The sequence below is a fragment of the Coregonus clupeaformis genome, unplaced genomic scaffold (assembly GCF_020615455.1).
Source record: "Coregonus clupeaformis isolate EN_2021a unplaced genomic scaffold, ASM2061545v1 scaf0695, whole genome shotgun sequence".
NCBI classification, from domain to species: domain Eukaryota; kingdom Metazoa; phylum Chordata; class Actinopteri; order Salmoniformes; family Salmonidae; genus Coregonus; species Coregonus clupeaformis.
The window spans coordinates 1-21,664 of NW_025534150.1; positions in this window are offsets into that span (position 1 = coordinate 1).

The window sequence follows — 21,664 nt, forward strand, 5'->3', positions numbered from 1 at the left end:
CCTAGCCCCCCTCCAAAGCACATCGATGGATATCTACGGCCTCCCAGGAGTACAACAAAACAAACCCCAGCTCCCCACGACATTACCTTCTCCACATACAGAATTGGACAGGGGTGTCCGATGGAGTTTTTATCCCTGTACCTAACCCTAACCCTAACCCTAACCCTAACCCTAACCCTAAACCCTAACCCTAACCTTAACCCTAACCCTAACCCCAACCCCTAACCCCTAACCCCTAACCCTAACCCCTAACCTCTAATCCTAACCAAATTTTGATATTCATCTAGCCCCCTCCAAAGCACATCGATGGACATCTACGGCCTCCCAGGAGTACAACAAAACAAACCCCAGCTCCCCACGACATTACCTTCTCCACATACAGAATTGGACAGGGGTGTCCGATGGAGTTTTTATCCCTGTACCTAACCCTAACCCTAACCCTAACCCTAACCCTAACCCTAACCCTAACCCTAACCCTACACCCAACCCTACTCCTAACCCTAACCCTACCCCCAACCCTACTCCTAACCCTAACCCTAACCCTGACCCTAACCTTAACCCTTACCCTATCCCAGGTTCGTATCCTGTTCCCACCCCTAACCCTACTCCTAACCCTAACCCCACCAAACCCCCCCCCTCTCTGAATCACAACCTTCTTTCCTCCTCTGATTCCTCTTCCAATCAGCATACAATCCTTATCCCCTTAGTCACTACATTCTCACATAGGATCAGACCGCTACATCAGGCATTCAAAGATAATTTTCTCATTACTCAACAGGCATACACACCCTTCCAGCCATATAGAATTATCTCAGCATTCAGAAGGAATAAGAGTCTCAAAGACGTCCTAATCAAAGCCAAATACAGCACTAAGCCCCCACAACCACCCAAACCTCACACGGCCCACTTCAAACCAAGAAAATTCATTTCAAATCCACACAGCAAGACCTCCACTCCAGTTTTAGACTCTATCTCACTCAACACTCCAATGTCATTTATATAATTACCTGTACATTATGCAAAAAACACTACATCGGGGAAACTCAGTATACAATAGAAACTAGACTTAAACAACATTTATACAACATCAAACGGGCCCATCTACACACAGAACTAGTCACTCATATCCAGGATCACCCCATCACTTACCTCAATATATCCGGCTTACAGTCATGTTCTGGGTGGACCAGTGGGCGGCGAAAAGCAGTGGAACGTGGGTGGATAAGAGATCTACAAACGATTACACCCACCGGTCTGAATGAGCGTTTTTAACCAGTTAGATAGGATCAATCGAAAGGGATAGCACTTGTTTACAGGGATCTCAAGGAGGTGAAAGAAGGATGCACTATTTAAACAAAAAATACAAAAAATAAAGTTTAAGTGGGTTTGTCTAATATTTAATATTTGCATGCTTATCTTAAAAAGTTTTATTCCTTCCTTTTTTAGGTATTTGATTTTGTTTTGACATTTTAGCACTTTATCTCTTAGCACTTTGTCTTCTAGCGCTTATATATGTGTATATAATTGTGTTTGTATATGTATTATTAAAGCATCTATCCCCTGATCCCTTGTATATTTTAATATCTCAGTCCCTTCATGGTCCTAGATAACCACTCAGACTATCATTTTAGAAACAATAATAACCTACTTACTTTTGGTAAGGTTCGTAGGGGGTAATCTAGATAATTTTAACAGTTGAATGGTTTATAGCATTATAATGGAGGGGCACACAACAATAGGCCTGCGCACCACAAGACAAACCAGTCTCTTTTTAACCCTACCCTATTTCAAAACCTAACCCTAACCCTAACCCTAACCCTAACCCTAACCCTAACCCTAACCCTAACCCACAAAACACAAGTCTGTCAATCACTCTTTCTGACCACAACTTTCATTACAGAGGTTCTGGAGGCACTGCCAAATCCCCCACTTCCCCTGACCTTAACCCTGACCCTAACCTTAACCCTTACCCTAACCCAGGTTCGTATCCTGCTCCCACCCCTGACCCTAACCTTAACCCTTACCCTAACCCGGGTTCGTATCCTGTTCCAACTCCTAATCCCACCCCCAACCCTACTCCTAACCCTAATCCTACCCCCAACCCTACTCATTTACATTTACATTTACATCATTTAGCAGACGCTCTTATCCAGAGCGACTTACAAATTGGTGCATTCACCTTATAGCCAGTGGGATAACCACTTTACAAATGTTTATTTTATTTTTATTTTTTTGGGGGGGGTGGGGTGGGGTAAGGGGGGGGTTAGAAGGATTACTTTATCCTATCCCAGGTGTTCCTTAAAGAGGTAGGGTTTCAAATGTCTCCGGAAGGTGGTGAGTGACTTCGCTGTCCTGGCGTCGTGAGGGAGCTTGTTCCACCATTGGGGTGCCAGAGCAGCGAACAGTTTTGAGTGGGCTGAGCGGGAACTGTGCTTCAGCAGAGGTAGGGGAGCCAGCAGGCCAGAGGTGGATGAACGCAATGCCCTCATTTGGGTGTAGGGACTGATCAGAGCCTGAAGGCACGGAGGTGCCGTTCCCCTCACAGCTCCGTAGACAAGCACCATGGTCTTGTAGCAGATGCGAGCTTCAACTGGAAGTCAGTGTAGTGTGCGGAGGAGCGGGGTGACGTGAGAGAACTTGGGAAGGTTGAACACCAGACGGGCTGCGGCATTCTGGATGAGTTGTAGGGGTTTAATGGCACAGGCGGGGAGCCCAGCCAACAGCGAGTTGCAGTAATCCAGACGGGAGATGACAAGTGCCTGGATTAGGACCTGTGCCGCTTCCTGAGTAAGGCAGGGTCGTACTCTCCGAATGTTGTAGAGCATGAACCTACAGGATCGGGTCACCGCCTTGATGTTAGCGGAGAACGACAGGGTGTTGTCCAGGGTCACGCCAAGGCTCTTCGCACTCTGGGAGGAGGACACAACGGAGTTGTCAACCGTGATGGCGAGATCATGGAACGGGCAGTCCTTCCCCGGGAGGAAGAGCAGCTCCGTCTTGCCAAGGTTCAGCTTGAGGTGGTGATCCGTCATCCATACTGATATGTCTGCCAGACATGCAGAGATGCGATTCGCCACCTGGTTATCAGAAGGGAGAAAGGAGAAGATTAGTTGTGTGTCGTCTGCGTAGCAATGATAGGAGAGGCCATGTGAGGATATGACAGAGCCAAGTGACTTGGTGTATAGCGAGAATAGGAGATGGCCTAGAACTGAGCCCTGGGGGACACCAGTGGTGAGAGCACGTGGTGCGGAGACAGCTTCTCGCCACGCCACTTGGTAGGAGCGACCGGTCAGGTAGGACGCAATCCAAGAGTGAGCCGCGTCGGAGATGCCCAGCTCGGAGAGGGTGGAGAGGAGCATCTGATGGTTCACAGTATCAAAGGCAGCAGACAGGTCTAGAAGGACAAGAGCAGAGGAGAGAGAGTTAGCTTTAGCAGTGTGGAGAGCCTCTGTGACACAGAGAAGAGCAGTCTCAGTTGAATGACCAGTCTTGAAACCTGACTGGTTTGGATCAAGAAGGTCATTCTGAGAGAGATAGCAAGAGAGTTGGCTAAAGACGGCACGCTCAATAGTTTTGGAGAGAAAAGAAAGAAGGGATACTGGTCTGTAGTTGTTGACATCAGAGGGATCGAGTGTTGTTTTTTTGAGAAGGGTGCAACTCTCGCTCTCTTGAAGACGGAAGGGACATAGCCAGCGGTCAAGGATGAGTTGATCAGCGGGTGAGGTAAGGGAGAAGGTCACCGGAGATGGTCTGGAGAAGAGAGGAGGGGATAGGGTCAAGCGGGCAGGTTGTTGGGCGGCCGGCCGTCACAAGTCGCAAGATTTTATCTGGAGAGAGAGGGGAGAAAGAAGTCAAAGCATAGGGTAGGGCAGTGTGAGCAGGACCAGCAGTGTCATTTGACTTAACAAACGAGAATCGGATGTCGTCAACCTTCTTTTCAAAATGGTTGACGAAGTCATCCACAGAGAGGGAGGAGGGTGGGGGAGGGGGAGGAGGATTCAGCAGGGAGGAGAAGGTGGCAAAGAGCTTCCTAGGGTTAGAGGCATTTACTCCTAACCCTAACCCTAACCCTAACCCTAACCCTACCCCCAACCCTACTCCTAACCTTAACCCTAAACTTAACCCTTACCCTAACCCGGGTTCGTATCCTGTTCCAACTCCTAACCCTACCCCCAACCCTACTCCTAACCCTAACGCTACCCCCAACCCTACTCCTAACCCTAACCCTAACCCTGACCCTAACCTTAACCCTTACCCTAACCCGGGTTCGTATCCTGTTCCCACCCCTAACCCTACTCCTAACCCTAACCGCACCAAAACCCCCCCTCTCTGATTCACAACCTTTTCTCATCCTCTGATTCCTCTTCCAATCAGCATACAATCCTTATCCCCTTAGTCACTACATTCTCACATAGGATCAGACCGCTACATCAGGCATTCAAACATAATTTTCTCATTACTCAACAGGCATACACAGCCTTCCAGCCATATAGAATTATCTCAGCATTCAGAAGGAATAAGAGTCTCAAAGACGTCCTAATCAAAGCCAAATACAGCACTAAGCCCCCACAACCACCCAAACCTCACACGGCCCACTTCAAACCAAGAAAATTCATTTCAAATCCACACAGCAAGACCTCCACTCCAGTTCTAGACTCTATCTCACTCAACACTCCAAATGTCATTTATATAATTACCTGTACATTATGCAAAAAACACTACATTGGGGAAACTCAGTATACAATAGAAACTAGACTTAAACAACATCTATACAACATCAAACGGGCCCATCTACACACAGAACCAGTCACTCATTTCCAGGATCACCCCATCACTTACCTCAATATATCCGGCTTACAGTCATGTTCTGGGTGGACCAGTGGGCGGCGAAAAGCAGTGGAACGTGGGTGGATAAGAGATCTACAAACGATTATACCCACCGGTCTGAATGAGCGTTTTTAACCAGTTAGATAGGATCAATCGAAAGGGATAGCACTTGTTTACAGGGACATAAGTATTTGATACATCAGAAAAGCAGAACTTAATATTTGGTACAGAAACCTTTGTTTGCAATTACAGAGATCATATGTTTCCTGTAGGTCTTGACCAGGTTTGCACACACTGCAGCAGGGATTTTGGCCCACTCCTCCATACAGACCTTCTCCAGATCCTTCAGGTTTCGGGGCTGTCGCTGGGCAATACAGACTTTCAGCTCCCTCTATTGGGTTCAGGTCTGGAGACTGGCTAGGCCACTCCAGGACCTTGAGATGCTTCTTACGGAGCCACTGCTTAGTTGCCCTGGCTGTGTGTTTCAGGTCGTTGTCATGCTGGAAGACCCTGCCACGACCCATCTTCAATGCTCTTACTGAGGGAAGGAGGTTGTTGGCCAAGATCTCGTGATACATGGCCCCATCCATCCTCCCCTCAATATGATGCAGTCGTCCTGTCCCCTTTGCAGAAAAGCATTCCCAAAGAATGATGTTTCCACCTCCATGCTTCACGGTTGGGATGGTGTTCTTGGGGTTGTCCTCATCCTTCTTCTTCCTCCAAACACGGCGAGTGGAGTTTAGACCAAAAGCTCTATTTTTGTCTCATCAGACCACATGACCTTCTCCCATTCCTCCTCTGGATCATCCAGATGGTCATTGGCAAACTTCAGACGGGCCAGGACATGCGCTGGCTTGAGCAGGGGGACCTTGCGTGCGCTGCAGGATTTTAATCCATGACGGCGTAGTGTGTTACTAATGGTTTTCTTTGAGACTGTGGTCCCAGCTCTCTTCAGGTCATTGACCAGGTCCTGCCGTGTAGTTCTGGGCTGATCCCTCACCTTCCTCATGATCATTGATGCCCCACGAGGTGAGATTTTGCATGGAGCCACAGACCGAGGGTGATTGACCGTCATCTTGAACTTCTTCCATTTTCTAATAATTGCACCAACAGTTGATGCCTTCTCACCAAGCTGCTTGCCTATTGTCCTGTAGCCCATCCCAGCCTTGTGCAGGTCTACAGTTTTATCCCTGATGTCCTTACACAGCTTTCTGGTCTTGGCCATTGTGGAGAGGTTGGAGTCTGTTTGATTGAGTGTGTGGACAGGTGTCTTTTATACAGGTAACGAGTTCAAACAGGTGCAGTTAATACAGGTAATGAGTGGAGAACAGGAGGGCTTCTTAAAGAAAAATGAACAGGTCTGTGAGAGCCGGAATTCTTACTGGTTGGTAGGTAATCAAATACTTATGTCATGCAATAAAATGCAAATTAATTACTTAAAAATCATACAATGTGATTTTCTGGATTTTTGTTTTAGATTCCGTCTCTCACAGTTGAAGTGTACCTATGATAACAATTACAGACCTCTACATGCTTTGTAAGTAGGAAAACCTGCAAAATCGGCAGTGTATCAAATACTTGTTCTCCCCACTGTATGTGTATATAATTGTGTTTGTACATGTATTATTAAAGCATCTATCCCCTGATCCCTTGTATATTTTAATATCTCAGTCCCTTCATGGTCCTAGATAACCACTCAGACTATCATTTTAGAAACAATAATAACCTACTTACTTTTGGTAAGGTTCGTAGGGGGTAATCTAGATAATTTTAACAGTTGAATGGTTTATAGCATTATAATGGAGGGGCACACAACAATAGGCCTGCGCACCACAAGACAAACCAGTCTCTTTTTAACCCTACCCTAATTCAAAACCTAACCCTAACCCTAACCCTAACCCTAACCCTCTAATGAAGCCTAGTAAGGCGAAACGTCAGGCAGTGCTTTTTATTTGTATATTTGTAAACAATTTTTGATGACTTTTTGGACACCTTTTTTTTTAAACAGGGGATTCAGATACTTTTAAAACCAAAAGGACTACAAAATCAACAAACAATTCAAGTGCAGGAGCACACCGATAACATCCACTATTGGATTCTTCCATTCTTCCTCCATCACTAAGGGTAGGCCACCCAAACATTTCAAATGTGAGTATGGAATAAAGGACCTGGGTAAGAATTTGTTTTGGACTAGGTGTGCACACTGAAGACAACAACATATATCCTTTTTTTTAATTGTCCACTTGTTTTTCACTAAGGAAAATACAAAATTGTTTTTATACTACCATCGGAACAAAGTGGAAACTACAAAGGAAGAACCACCAAACACTTCCAGTTCCATACCTTTAATGGTGGATGTTTTTGGTTTTGTGTAGTCAGAATGAAAATGATTACATTCTACATCCACCAGATGGCAGTGTGAGTTCACCTATAAAAGTGAGTGTTTGTTAGATTGAGTGTGGTATCTAGTTCTCTTTCCAGTCCGGTCATTAATCATTGTGTTTTTTATGTAAACCCCTTTTTTAAAAACCCTACCCTATCCTTCCCCCCCTTTTTTCCATGCTTGTTTTAGATAGGGATCTTTATATGCTTACCTTACCTGTTTACATTGCTTTTAGCCATCAGCCTTAGAGACAACAAGATGCCAATATGTCTGTCCCTCTCCACAATCGCTATGGGAGCTTGGCTCGGAATATTGACTTGGGTGAGTGCACCCCAGCCCCTACCATGAACACAAGTGAGAGACAGATTATTAATATACCTATGGCACCTGTAGATCTGGTACTTACCAAAAAGTACTTTAAGTTACTGCAGGCTCTACACCATTCAGAGATTTTGGCCAACTCTGTTACTACAGGTTCTTGCCCCCTCGGGATGCTTAGACAGGTTGCTAAGCTATCTGCTTTTATTAAACCCTCTTCACCTACTATAGACACTTTAGAGAAGGTTAAGCAGAATACTGCACAGTGGATGGAGGCTAACATGGGTATATTATGGGAGCATTATGATATGGTGATAGCTCTGGGTTTAGAGGAACTTCATGATTTTCACCTGGAGGCCTTTAATAAGGCAGTAGTTTGGGGAAAAGCCAGATATAGGCGCAAGTTCACTATAACTTCAGCGGATACACTGAGATCAATGCTACAGGCCCCTCGAGTAGCTCCATCTACTCAAACACCTTTAACATTGTGTCCTGTGGAGTTTCCACCTTTGCCTAAGGTTTCCCAACCTTTGAGGCCCACCTCCAATGCCAAGGTAGTAGCAGATCTTAAAGCCACTAGGGATACACCATCTAAGCCCTTACCGGTGGTAGGTTTCCCCTGGTCTGGTTTACCTCCATATGCTCCCAGGCAGCTCCCCAGTCCTCAGGGCCCATGCACTTCATTGGAGAAGGAAGACCATAGATTGATATCAGTACCTCTTGCCCCCATTCCCGATAAAGTCCCCTTACCACTTACGGTACAGGCCTTTATTGAAATTGAGCCCTGCTCCTTTGGAAATCTCTTTTGCACTTCAGGAGGATTTACCATCAGGGGAGAGTAGTAAGACCTCCAGCCCCCAAGCCAACTGCCCCAGTCATGGTAAGGGGTAACACCTGGCTATAGCCCCTATAGATAGCACTAGTCCTGTTAAAATAGGAAAGGAAGACAAGGAGGTTATGCTGGATGGAGATAAAATTCAATCTTCTCAAAAGTATGATCCTCCTTACTCCAATGTGGTGGTTCCATGTAGTAATTCGATCTCTTCTGCATCCCTTCCAGAACAAGAACAGCAGGGGCCCCAGGTGGTGGCGGAGCAGGCTCTAGTAATGGCAACGGTTAAAATAGGTGGACATGAAATAATGATTCTTTACACTACAAAATATATTTCTTACCTGAGTGAATCACAATCTGAGTCCCCTCCTAACCCCCTAAAAACAAACCTGCAATCTGAGCCTGTTCTAGCCACACGCCGGGAGCCTCTTAGACATCCTAACACAGGGAGAAAGATGAAGGACTGGGTGATTGACATTGGTAAACCTATTGTGGTGATAGGAGATTCAAATCTGTCACGCATCCCTGCCTTTTGTGATGCTCGTGTGCAGGTGGATAGCTTTCCAGGGGCCACCTTCTATCATCTGAAAGGCGTTTTGGAGAAGCTAGAACAAAATCCTGCCATAGAGAAGGTGATTCTGTCTGCAGGCTTAAACAACTGCCTCTTGAGACAGACATCTAGCACCACCTGGAAACAGCTGCAGCAGTTGCTGAAGGTGTGTGAGAACAGGCTTCCCAGTGCAATACTCTATGTCCCACTCATACATTTTTCAGATAGGCTGGAAAGAGATCAGCAGTCTCTCATAAATAGACTGAACAAAACCATTTTGGAGAAATGCAATTACTTAAATGACCTGAATAGACTCCGGTTCCACACACAGCCCCGTGATCCAGTCCACTGGACGGCTGAGACAGCTGTTGAGATCCTTCAATTCTGGCTGGATCAATTAAACATGTAAGGGGAGAACAATGTCAGGATACAGCTCCCCATTCGAATATTACCAACCTCTCTCTATCCTATAGACTTACAGAGACAGAGAGGGAAGTTTTAGAGAGAGGACTTACCTTTATTCCCACCCCAAAACAGATAGACCGCATGGAGCTTCGCAGGGACTTGCATACTTACCATAGGAGGTTGACATTATTGGATCATTTTGACTATGAGACAAACTTTCCCCATGTGCCTTTTACAAACAATTCCACTTGGGATCCTGAATTAGAGTCTGTCTCACATTCTATACAGACTCTCATACGGAGGGACTTGGATTCTCTTGCGAAGTTTAGGCCCAAACCAGCTGTTAATTTTAACCTTACTCAACAACAATTAAATGCTATTAAGAATTTTAGTAACAATCAGAGTATCATAATAAAACCAGCTGATAAGGGGGTCACAAATTGTCATCATGGATAAGGTCATCATGGATAAGGTCATCATGGATAAGGTCATCATGGATAAGGTCATCATGGATAAGGTACAATATCTTGTGGAGGCAAATAGACAGCTAAGTAATGAGAAACATTATGTCCCGCTACCTCACACTATTGAATCTGAGACACAGGGTATGATCCGGGATATAGTGGTAGAGTTGTATGAAAACAACTTTATTACGGTGAAACAAATGTCTTACCTGTTGGGACCAGATTCACCTAGACCCAGACAATTTTATTTGCTTCCTAAGATTCACAAAGCTCCAGAGAAGTGGACTGTTCCTTTCCAGGTTCCATGTGGCCGTCCTATTGTGAGTGACTGTGGCTCAGAGTCATATCGGGTTGCAGAATATATAGATTATTATATTAATCCTCTCTCCCAGAAACATGCTAGTTATGTGAAAGATACATATGACTTTGTGAATAAGCTGAAAGGCTTGAAAGTACCGACAGAGGCTTTTTTATTTTCTATAGACATCAATTCACTGTATACAAACATTGAGACGGCTCTGGGCCTACAGGCAGTCAAAAATGCTGTTAATAGATTCCCTGACCCTAAACGTCCAGATAAGGCTATTTTGGATTTATTGGAGCTAAGTCTGACCAGGAATGATTTTGAATTTAATGATAAGTATTACCTCCAAATTCATGGAACAGCAATGGGTAAAACATTTGCACCAGCTTTTGCAAACCTGTACATGTGCTTTTGGGAGGAAACAGCATTTATTCAATGTAAGACCTTACCACTGCTCTATTGCAGATATCTTGATGACATCTTTGGCATATGGGGGCACTCCATTTTAGAGTTTGAGGAATTTGTGGATGTTTTAAATACACACCATACAGCAATTACCATCACACACAATATACAGGAGGAGAAACTAGAGTTTTTAGATACACAAGTGTTTTTTATGCTTGAGGGAGAAACTAAATCATTGGCAACAAGAGTTTTCTTTAAAGAAACAGACAGACATGCTCTTTTGCACAAATCTAGTTGCTACCCAAAACATACATATAGGGGGTTGATAAAATCGTTTCAATAGGATCTGTACCTTGTCAGAAGACGTGGAGAAGGCCACAGCAACGCTCTTTAGAGCTCTAGGGCCGCGGGGCTACTCCAAACGTTTTCTGAGGGAAATAAAAACTGAGGTAAAACAGATATTCGAAAATGATGGAGGGTATAATAAAGAGATTGACAACCGTACTATCATACCTTTTGTGGCAACATATTCCCAGAGCTTGGTGGGATTCGGCTCCAAACTTAAATCCCACTTCCAACAGGCTCAGCAGGCCAATGGGGCGTTAGAGAAATTCAGAGTGATATCAGCATATAGGAGAAATAAAAACCTTAAAGACATACTGGTTCACTCTAGTCTCACACAAAAGAAAAAACCACTGGATAATGACAAATATCTTTTAAAACTCAAGTATCTTAAAAACACATTTTCAGGGTTGGGGGCTCCAATATGGCATAACATGGGGTTGGAAACGGCCAATGTGGTCTATGGGATTAGGTGCAGTCTGTGTCGGAAGATATATATTGGTGAAACCAAAAATTCTTTAGGTGATAGACTTAAACAGCACTTATATCACATTGGTAAAATGGACAGAACTACGGTGCTATATACCCACTTTCAGGGACACACTGTGGATAATGTAACAATTTTCGGTTTAGAGACTAACAAAAACTGGTCAAAACTGCAACGACAGAGGGCAGAAAGACGTTGGATTAAGGTTATTAAGACTATTGATCCAATGGGCTTAAATGAGAAATTCTAAACCACCTAGCACCTTGCCTTCATCTGGCGTCCGGTTTCGGAGACGGCAGCTGGACCTCGCTCTGAGGTTTAAGAGATATACATCAGGGGGAGAGATGTATTGACTGCAGGAATGTACCAATAAATGAATTTGAAAATTGTGTGGCTTTCTATTTTACAAAGAAAAAAATATTTTTGACATCTGGTAGGACCAGTATGGCACTTTTGCATGATAACCCCCCCCCCCCCTTTTTATGCATGAAAAGCACTTATTGTATATTTATTTTAATTGTACATAATTAATTGTATATCATTGGTGCATTTCCTGTAGTCTATATATTTTTTGTCATACTGGGGACTCTTAAATGTTGAGCCAGGGTGTGGATTTGCTATGTTTAGTTGTTCTATGTTTTTGTTCTAGATCGTTTGATCTATGTTGGCCAGGGTGGTTCCCAATCAGAGGCAGCTGTAGCTCGTTGTATCTGATTGGGGACCATACTTAGGCAGCATGTTTTATAATACAATATGACATTTAGCAGACGCTTTTATCCAAAGCGACTTACAGTCATGCGTGCATACATTTTTGTGTATGGGTGGTCCCGGGGATCGAACCCACTACCTTGGCGTTACAAGCGGCGTGCTCTACCAGCTGAGCTACAGAGGACCACTAGTCGGTGTGGGATCTTGATCCGTAAAGGTTTGTTGTGTAATAACCTCAGGACTTCACGTATCGTTTGTTTGTTGTTTTTGTCGTTAAGTACGTTAAATAAAAGTATGTACGCTTATCACGCTGCGCCTTGGTCCATGTCTTCAGTCAACGATCGTGACAGAAGATCCCACCATAAGAGGACCAAGCAGCGTGCCCAGGAGGAGAAGATGGCGATGTCGCAGGTGGGCAAATGGTGGTCTTGGGAGGAGATATTCGCGGGGAAAGGGCCATGGGCAAAGGTGAATGCCCAGGCAGGAGAGGAGACTGTGGAGGCACGCTACAGAGAGGAGCAGCGGCAACACAGAGGGTACCGGCCGGGGAGGAAGCCCGAGAGACAGCCCCAATCATTTTGTTTGGGGGGGCTAAAAGGGTGGTTGGCGGAGCCACGTACTGTGCCGCGAGTGTTCCGGCACAGTCCTGTACGTCCTGTGCTAGCACCACGCACGTGTCGTGCTAAGGTGGGCATGCAGCCAGGACGGGGTGTGCCGGCACAACACTCGTGGCCTCCAGTACCCCTCCTCGGTACCGTATGTCCTGCGCCAGTGCCACGTGCTGTAGCGCCAGTACGAGTGCACAGCCCTGTACGTCCTGTGCTGATGCCTCACACATATTGTGTGGAAATAGGCATTCAGCCAGGACGGGTTGTGTCAGCTCTCCGCTCTAGACCTCCAGTCCGCCTCCACAGTCCGGCCCGGCCCGTTCCGGCTCCCCGCACCAAGCCAGTGGTGCGTGTTCCCAGTCCAGCCCGGCCTGTTCCTTCTCCCCGCACCAAGACAGTGGTGCGTGTTCCCAGTCCAGCCCGGCCTGTTCCTGTCCCTCGCACCAAGCCAGTGGTGCGCGTCACCAGCCCAGTCTGGCCTGTTCCTGCTCCCCGCACCAAGCCAGTGGTGCGCGTCGCCAGCCCGGTCCGGCCTGTGCCTGTCCCTCGCACCAAGCCAGTGGTGTGCGTCGCCAGCCCGGTCCGGCCTGTTCCTGCTCCCCGCACCAAGCCAGTGGTGCGCTTCGTCAGCCCGGTCCGGCCTGTTCCTGCTCCTCGCACCAAGCCAGTGGGGCGCGTCGCCAGCCCGGTCCGGCCTGTTCCTGCTCCCCGCACCAAGCCAGTGGTGCGCGTCGTCAGCCCGGTCCGGCCTGTTCCTGCTCCCCGCACCAAGCCAGTGGTGCGCGTCGTCAGCCTGGTCCGGCCCGTTCCTGCTCCCCGTACCAAGCCAGTGGTGCGTGTGTCCAGTCCAGCTCCGGCCAGCGGGACCAGATCAGGGGCGCAACGGGGGGGGTGGAGAGAGAGTGGTGGTCACGCCCGGAGCCGGATCCGCCTCCGAGGCGGAATGCCCACCCGGCCCCTACCCTCTTGTGTTTGTGTGGCGCGGTCGCAGTCCGCGCCTTTGGGGGGGGGGGGGTACTGTCACGCCCTGGCTCTGGGGACTCTTAAATGTTGAGCCAGGGTGTGGATTTGCTATGTTTAGTTTTTCTATGTTTTTGTTCTAGATCGTTTGATCTATATTGGCCAGGGTGGTTCCCAATCAGAGGCAGCTGTAGCTCGTTGTCTCTGATTGGGGACCATACTTAGGCAGCCTGTTTTGGCACTAGTCTTTGTGGGATCTTGATCCGTAAAGGTTTGTTGTGTTATAACCTCAGGACTTCACGTATCGTTTGTTGTTTTTGTCGTTAAGTACGTTAAATAAAAGTGTGTACGCTTAACACGCTGCGCCTTGGTCCGTGTCTTCAGTCAACGATCGTGACACGGGGGGTCCTTTTTGGCGGCAGGTTGCAGTGTAGATCAACATGAATATACTCCTTCACAATCATTGTATTCTTGTTTTAGCTGGGGCTTCACTTGCCTTCAAAAGGAAAACTTATCGTAAATTAGAAATCAAGGGAATTTCACAATAAAAGTCTAACTTCAATTGTGCCTGTTCCTAAAACTAATAAAAGTCTCCACTTACCTGTTGTTTAAAAGCCATCTTATGTGGACATCTAGGAGTGACAGCGGAAATCACCTGTGGGTTTATGAAATAAAAGAGGGTTAGAAAACACTGTCTATGAAATTATTGTATTTATTTATTGGTTTGGTTTGATGTGGTGTATATGGTTTACAGGAATATATTTACTTACTTTATTTGGTCCTTTTGCATGTAGGGAGGATATACATTCTGCACCTTTTGTTTCCCCCCCTTTTTATAAGCACTTATATTTTTCTATATTTATTTAAATATTTATTGAGATAGTGGTTTTCTCCGTTTTTGTTGCTTCCCCAACAGTGAGATAGAAACAGGTTCCGGTAGCCAATGGGTTAACACAGCCCAAGACAGAATATTCCCCTCAACTTTTGACCTAACCCTAACCACAGTGACATTGTGCCTAAACTAGAGAATATTCCCTTGCCCCTCACCTTAACCCTAACCCCAACCTCAGTGACACCAGTGCCTAAACCTAACCTCAGTGACACCGGTGCCTAAAACCTAACCCTAACCCTAAAGTCCTCTACTTAAACCCTAACCCTAACCCTAACCCTAACCCTAACCCTAACCCTAACCTCAGAGACACCGGTGCCTAAACCTAACCTCAGTGTCACCGATGCCTAAAACTTAATTCCTTCCCGTTTTTGGGATTCTATTGTAATGTCTTGTCTTGTCTTTCCTGTATTTTTTATTTGTTTTATGTTTTTTGGGGGGATTTCATTAAAACAGAAAGGATAAGATATATATATAGCCCCTGTGCCCGTGCACACTTAACACCCACTTGGTGTTAAGAATTTGTCCCCTACCTAACCCTAACCCTAACCCTAACCCTAACCAGATGGCCACAGGAACATACCCCCCTCCTCCTCCTACGCCACCATTGGCACCACCTCTGTCAGAACAAACTGCACCCTCCCACACTACAAACAACCAACACCACCTCCACAACACTAACAAACAGGGCTACCACCAACACCACCTTCACAACACTAACAAGCAGGGATACCACCAACACCACCTCCGCAACACTAACAAACAGGGCTACCACCAACACCACCTCCACAACACTAACAAACAGGGCTACCACCAACACCACCTCCACAACACTAACAAACAGGGCTACCACCAACACCACCTCCACAACACTAACAAACAGGGCTACCACCAACACCACCTCCACAACACTAACAAACAGGGCTACCACCAACACCACCTCCACAACACTAACAAACAGGGCTACCACCAACACCACCTCCACAACACTAACAAACAGGGCTACCACCAACAGGGGCCCTCCAACGTCTCCCACCAGGCACATCAGACTGGGGGCTGCCGCAACCACGGGCCCCACAGGGTCTTCGACTAGGGTGGAGGACAAGGGGCTGCCGCAACCACGGACCCCACAAGGCCCTCGACTAGGGCGGAGGACAAGGGGCTGCCGCAACCATGGACCCCACAGGGTCTTCGACTAGGGCGGAGGACAATGGGTTGCCACAACCACGGGCCCTCGACTAGGGCGGAGGACAAGGGGCTGCCGCAACCACGGGCCCTCGACTAGGGCGGAGGACAAGGGGCTGCCGCAACCACGGGCCCTCGACTAGGGCGGAGGACAAGGGGCTGCCGCAAGCATGGACCCCACAGGGTCTTCGACTAGGGCGGAGGACAATGGGTTGCCACAACCACGGGCCCTCGACTAGGGCGGACGACAAGGGGCTGCCGCAACCATGGACCCCACAGGGTCTTCGACTAGCAAACACTAAACTGACTGTACCAAATAACCTCTCACCTAATTTGAATAAATCCTCAATTAAAAATATTATTTATAACTTCTGTTTTCTTGTTTAATTGATTATGTATTTATTTATTATTCATTTCTATTTTCTGATTGGATTGCTGTGTGTTTTACTTTTAATTGCATGATAATTATTTTGATTTCTTACCCCCTTTTAAGGCAATAGTTTGAACAATTAGCACTGATTTATTTATAGTTGCCAACATCAGCAACTAAAAGGAAATTGTATCTAGTTTACAAACATTTCAGACATGTCAAATGCCATCCACCAGGCCATGGTGGTCCAGCGGTTAGGGTATCGGGAAAGTTGGTGATAATTTGCTGGTTTGAATCCCCCAAGGGGGTAAAAAAGGAAAAACCTATGTTTTGGGTGTTCCATTGAGAAAGGCACTTGGTGCCAAATGTTTTATGGTACGCTGTTGATGGGAATTCAGGCCATCTAGTGACCATCAACAAACATTTTGGGGAACTACCCTTTATTCTGGTTGGAAGTTTTGAGCTTTTTGGGACTACTTAATCTATTGACACACTGTATTAAAATGGTACTTTGGTTTTACAGTGAGGGAAAAAGTATTTGATCCCCTGCTGATTTTGTACGTTTGCCCACAGACAAAGAAATGATCAGTATATAATTTTAATGGTAGGTTTATTTGAACAGTGAGAGACAGAATAACAACAAACAAATCCAGAAAAACGCATGTCAAAAATGTTATAAATTGATTTGCATTTTAATGAGGGAAATAAGTATTTGACCCCCTCTCAATCAGAAAGATTTCTGGCTCCCAGTTGTCTTTTATACAGGTAATGAGCTGAGATTAGGAGCACACTCTTAAAGGGAGTGCTCCTAATCTCAGTTTGTTACCTGTATAAAAGACACCTGTCCACAGAAGCAATCAATCAATCAGATTCCAAACACTCCACCATGGCCAAGACCAAAGAGCTCTCCAAGGATGTCAGGGACAAGATTGTAGACCTACACAAGGCTGGAATGGGCTACAAGACCATCGCCAAGCAGCTTGGAGAAGGTGACAACAGTTGGTGCGATTATTCGCAAATGGAAGAAACAAAAAAGACCTGTCAATCTCCCTCAGCCTGGGGCAACAATTGGTAACACACTACGCCATGAAGGACTGAAATCCTGCAGCGCCCGCAAGGTCCCCCTGTTCAAGAAAGCACATATACAGGCCCGTCTGAAGTTTGCCAATGAACATCTGAATGATTCAGAGGAGAACTGGGTGAAAGTGTTGTGGTCAGATGAGACCAAAATGGAGCTCTTTGGCATCAACTCAACTCGCCGTGTTTGTAGGAGGAGGAATGCTGCCTGACCCCAAGAACACCATCCCCACCGTCAAACATGGATGTGCAAACATTATGCTTTGGGGGTGTTTTTCTGCTAAGGGGATAGCACCACCCTACCACAATGCTCTGTTTCTGATGACTGGGATGAATGCAGGAGCAGATTTCAGGAGCAGGACAAGACACCCTCTTATTGACTGATGACTGATATAAAGGCCTGTAGGTGATAGGTCTGGCTTATATTATTATGATGGTCATAATACTTCTTGACAGTGTCATAAAATGTATTTTTTTAGTCCAAATAAAGTGACACAGGATGGTCTTAATGCTTTATGACAGTGTCATAAAGTGTATTTTAAATATGATGAAAAAAAACATGACTGTAAAGAATTCATTATAACAACAACAAAGGACTTAAGAAACAAACTTTAAAAAGGAAATTGGCAGGAAAAAACACATTTTCATAAATGTGGGTTTTGACACTGTTATGTACCGTAATTTTCGGACTATAAGCCGCGCCTTTTTTCCCATTTTTCGACCCTGCGGCTTATATAACGGTGCGGTTAATCTATGGATTTTTACAGCTAACGGCCACTAGAAGACCTCCTAAATCTATGGATTTTACAGGTTATAGTCCACCAACTTTAACTCTATGGGCTCTATGACCGGTCCGCGCCCCCCACCTTTAAGCTGCGGGCTCCAGCAGGAAAAGCTGGAGGCCGGAAAAGAGTGAGACAGGTAGCGTGCAAAATTAAAAGTGGAACCGAGAGTGGTACGAGAGACAGAACAAGAGACAGAACGAGAGCAAGACAGACAGACATTACAAGAGCGAGACAGTTTGTCTCTTTCCCGACAATCCCCTCTGTGCACGAACCCTTACATATGATAATTAAACATTAAAACACCTGCGGCTTATAGTCCAGTGCGGCTTATATATGTACACATCATTCAATATCATTCAATTTAGCTGCTGCGGCTTATACTCCGGTGCGCCTTATAGTGCGGAAAATACGGTAGTTGTCATAACCAGCCATAAATAACTCAATATATGTCACAATAGATGTACATATATGGGTCATTACAGTGTTATGACCATATTATGACAGGTTATGACACATTATGTCAGCTGTTATGGCATGTTATGACATGGTTATGACTGTGTTATGATGCTGGGTGTCAAGTAAAGGGTTACCAGATATTGTATAACATATGTCATGGCCTAGCCTACTGCTTGTGCATATTAGTCGCTCACTGACAATAAAAACATTCCTATTCCCTATTTTAATTTCATGCAATGGATTGAATAATCTTCTCTGGACATGTAGGAATCCTATTCATATTTGTTATTTACAACCATTGTCATGCTACTTTGTTGATAAAGCAACTCACAGAGTATTACTCTGTTCCAGAATAAATGGGCTCTGGAATGACTCAGGTCCTTCCTCCACTGCAGCCTCCTCAACAGTTTATTCATTCCTTTGCAGAAAAAATATTTTCATCCAGACTTTGTGGCTTGGAAAGGGTAATGATTATTAATCCATTAATCAAACAGATGGGGTTTTGGAAAAGTAGCTACTTCTTTCCAAACACCCCCATCTAGTGGATGTACAGGGTTATTAGAATTAGTCGGAAATCACTATTCAAGACAAAGGCTGAGGAACATATTGCCCATGTTCGAGAGCATCAAATCCATGATGCATTGTTGGTACATGGTGACTGACTGACTGATCTACAAATAATAATGGTACAAAATGATTTGTAGATCAGTCAGTTGGCAGTCGCCTGCACTGTCGGCTGCAATGTCGAACAAGCCCCTTGTTTCTATAAAATAATTACTGAACGATGGAGGGGAATTGTTTTCACATGGACATATAGCTTGATTACTTCAGAGGCAAAATTGTTGATATCCAGACAATAGCTCTACAATTGCATTGTTTGTCATCACAGGGAGTCTGTGTAGGGCTTTACCCTCAGGGCACACACTGGTTGAATCAACATTGTTTCCACATCATTTCAATGAAATTACTTTGAAACAACGTGGAATAGACATTGCATTGACATCTGTGCCCAGTCAGTCATTCAGTTAGTCATTCAGTCAGTCAGTCATTCAGTTAGTCAGCTAACCATCTTTGACCCTCAACTGTACTGAACAAAAATATAAATGCAACATGCTACAATTTCAACAATTTTACTGAGTTACAGTTCATATAAGGAAATCAGTCAATTGAAATAAATTCATTATGCCCTAATCTATGGATTTCACATTACTGAGCAGGGGTGCAGCCATGGGTGGGCCTGAGATGGCATAAGCCCACCCACTTGGGAGCCAGGCCCAGCCAATCAGAACCCCACAAAAGGGTTTTATTACAGACAGAAATACTCAGTTTCATCAGCTGTCAATGTGGCTGATCTCAGACAATCGCGCAGGTGAAGAAGCCGGATGTGGAGGTCCTGGGCTGGTGTGGTTACACATGGTCTGCGGTTGTGAGGCCAGTTGGACGTACTGCCAAATTCTCTAAAACAACGTTGGAGGCGGCTTATGGTAGAGAAATTAACATTAAATTCTCTGGCAACAGCTCTGGTGGACGTTCCTGCAGTCAGCATGCCAATTGCACGCTCCCTCCAAACTTGAGACATCTGTGGCATTGTGTAGTGAGACAAAACGGCACCTTTTAAAGTGGGCTTTTATTGTCCCTCGCACAAGGTGCACCTGTGTAATGATCATGCTGTTTAATCAGCTTCTGGATATGCCACACCTGTCAGGTGGATGGATTTGGATTACCTTGGCAAAGGAGAAATGCTCACTAAACAGGCATGTAAACCAATTTGTGCAAAACGTTTGAGAGAAATATGTTTTTTGTGCGTATGGAAAAATTCTGGGATCTTTTATTTCAGCTCATGAAACATGGGAGCAACACTTTACATGTTGCGTTTATCAGTGGTGTAAAGTACTTCAGTAAAAATACTTTAAAGTACTACTTAAGTAGTTTTTTGGGGTATCTGTACTTTACGTGGTCCTCTGTAGCTCAGCTGGTAGAGCACGGCGCTTGTAACGCCAAGGTAGTGGGTTCGATCCCCGGGACCACCCATACACAAAAATGTATGCACGCATGACTGTAAGTCGCTTTGGATAAAAGCGTCTGCTAAATGGCATATTATTATTACCGTATTTATATTTTTGGCAACTTTTACTTTTACTTCACTACATTCCTAAAGAAAATAATGTACTTTTTACTCCATACATTTTCCCTGACACCCAAAAGTACTCGTAACATTTGGACAGGAAAATTGTCCAATTCACACACTTATCAAGAGAACATCCCTGGTCATCCCCACTGCCTCTGATCTGGCAGACTCATTAAACACACATGCTTTGTTTGTTTTGGAATGTGACCCTGGCTATCCGTCAATAAAAAATGAATACAAATTGGTTTGCTTAATATAAGGAATTTAAAATGATTTATACTTGTACTTTTACTTTTAATACATAAGTACATTTTAGCAATTCCATTTACATTTTATACTTAAGTATATTTAAAACCAAATACTTTGTAGCTACGTTAACAATCTAATCACATTATTGTTTTAAACGAGACATCATGGTATTGGGAATCCTCACAACCAAGTAAATAATGTTTTAGCACCACTATGTTGTCAAGACAACAAACTACAGGAAAGATAGTCATTTAATGCGAGAGGCTCAGCACCACTATGTTGTCAAGACAACAAACTACAGGAAAGATAGTCATTTAATGGGAGAGGCTCAGCACCACTATGTTGTCAAGACAACAAACTACAGGAAAGACAGTCATTTAATGGGAGAGGCTCAGCACCACTATGTTGTCAAGACAACAAACTACAGGAAAGACAGTCATTTAATGCGAGAGGCTCAGCACCACTATGTTGTCAAGACAACAAACTACAGGAAAGATAGTCATTTAATGCGAGAGGCTCAGCACCACTATGTTGTCAAGACAACAAACTACAGGAAAGACAGTCATTTAATGCGAGAGGCTCAGCGATGTTAGGATTTTGAAAGTCGTGTAACGTATTGCCGGCATTAAAATGCTTTTGGGAAACCGGGCACATGTCTTTATCCTATGGCTCTATCTTCCCTTCCCCCTCCAATCAACCTGCAGCTGGTGACCCCAGTGACCCTCCAATGAGAACAAAGTGTAGTTAATTAGACCAATCAGAACAATGTGTAGTTGATTGTTCCTCAATAAAGACTAGCCCTGTAAGTCTGGTACTGTTTAGCACTAACAAGCTTCATGGTCGGTAATGGAATTGCTGCAGTTCACATGTCTGCTTTTACTCATCAGCTTGAGATGTTTGACAGGTAAAATGCTTCTGAATAAGCAATAGTA